This window comes from Apis dorsata, unplaced genomic scaffold (genome assembly GCF_000469605.1).
Source record: "Apis dorsata unplaced genomic scaffold, Apis dorsata 1.3 scaffold_44, whole genome shotgun sequence".
NCBI classification, from domain to species: domain Eukaryota; kingdom Metazoa; phylum Arthropoda; class Insecta; order Hymenoptera; family Apidae; genus Apis; species Apis dorsata.
The window spans coordinates 1,547,006-1,548,878 of NW_006263346.1; the positions used below are offsets into that span (position 1 = coordinate 1,547,006).

At 40.1% G+C, this 1,873-nt stretch overlaps 1 protein-coding gene across 1 annotated transcript in view; it reads left to right on the forward strand.

Moving 5' to 3' along the window:
* Positions 1-106: 106 nt before the first annotated feature.
* Positions 107-1,873, forward strand: part of LOC102681970 — a 9,699-nt gene continuing 7,932 nt past the window's right edge. The window contains exon 1 of the mRNA XM_006608839.2: positions 107-306. The gene's annotated coding sequence lies outside the window, so the exon portion shown is untranslated. The remainder of the gene's footprint in view (positions 307-1,873) is intronic.

Here is a 1,873-nt window from a genome sequence, read left to right on the forward strand (position 1 = left end):
CGCAGGCACCCCGCTATCTCCCTCTCTGTCATTCTCGCGCTCGTACACTCTCGACTCGTCGACGGTCGCCAGGGATGGAATACAACCCCCACTTTCGCCACTGCCGCCGAACAACCACCCTGCCACCGCTGCCTGCCACGGTGCCCGACGACGAGTGACTGAGTCCTCCGATTATTATCTCATTTGCTGGCACGAGCACCACGCCACGTTACCGTCGCCCACCAGGATCCCCGTGTAGATCCTTGCTTCCGTGGATCACCGAGAAGAACCACCCCGGAAACCATCAACCTGTCGCCTCGTGTACAGGTGAGTCGAACTCGATCTGATTTCCAACCTGCTTTTTTTTTTATTTCGTTTATTACCTCGATCTTTTTTTTTTTTTTTGATTTTATCCATCGTTGTTCCGTGATATTTTTACCCCTTTTGTTTATCCCTTCAGTGACCTTCTCTTTTGGTCCCTCTCGGCAGACGAGAGAATATCTGATATGAGATCGTTGAATGTATGAAAATTGATGTTCTTTTTTTTTTTCTTCTTTTTTTGGGAAACGGGGGTGTTGGAATCTGTTGGTGTTCATTATCTTGAGACGATGATTCGACGAATGTTTGTTTGATTGTAAGGGTTTCGAACGATGGAGAGAATTACACGTGGGGAAATTTGATTTGTTGCGGGTGGATTGCCGTGTCGATTATCGTTGGAAAATGAAGTGGCAGGCCACGAAAGATCGATTATTTACGATAATTTATTTTGTTTATATACTCGGAATTACATCGTGAAGTGGAAATAGATCCGTGTCGAATCCGATGTTGTTCGCTTTTTCATCGATTATATCCAATGAATTCAATCTAATTTATATCGATACAACGATCGAATAATAGGATGAATGAAGGGGGAGGGGAAAAAAAGAAACGATAATGGATATAAGAGGATCAATTGAAAATTAGTATGTAACGCGAGTATGTTGCGAGTATCGTGTGTCTCCAGTAATAATTCATCGTGCAATCCTAGATTGGTCCCTACACCCCGCTTTGAACGCGCGTGTTTTCCTCTGTGCGATAATACCGATTATGTGTCCATCATATCGTCTGTTCGATTAAATGAAGATGATGAAGATCAGTTTACCACAACTTTACGTACAATAAATGAAAATAATAATACGAATTTTACTGTAATCGATCTAAAAAAAAAAAAAAAAGAAAAGAGAAGAGGATTATAGAAATTTGATTACCGTTTATTTAACCGGTTAATAAATTAAATAAAAGTTAATCAAAAAAGTACATAGATATTAAAATTCTTTTTACGTACGCGTGAATTATCTCACAAAATTTCTATCTATAAGATTCGAAAAGATCATTTTCTTTTCTTAACGCAATGATTTTTCAAACACATTGATTTGATATACAACAAATCATAATTGCCTAATGCATTTCGAAGTGCAACAATGTTAAGAGTTTCGAAAAAGATTTGATACGAAGACCCTCTATCTTCTTCCACCAATAATTTCTCACCGCAAGAATCTCGACTTGCATCTCATCCAACCAATTAATCCTCCCTTTCTTCCGTAATCTTTCGCGGTTATCGATTGTACCGCAATTTGTGCACCCTCGAAAGCATTCAAATCCCCTGGCCGTTCCTTTAAACCACGATACGCCATCGCTGCTAATCTTAAGCGCTAACGAAAGAGTTCGTATCGATGCGCCTGGTTTTATTTATCGTCGGTATATATATACACATCCGATCCTCCGTGTTTCGTTATCTTTCATCCGCGTTTTCCTTCCTTTTTTTTTCTTTTCCCTCTTTTTCCCCTTCCCCCTCTTTATTTTTACGAGCATATACAGAGGAATTACGCAGAGAGAGAGAGAGAGAGAGAGAGAG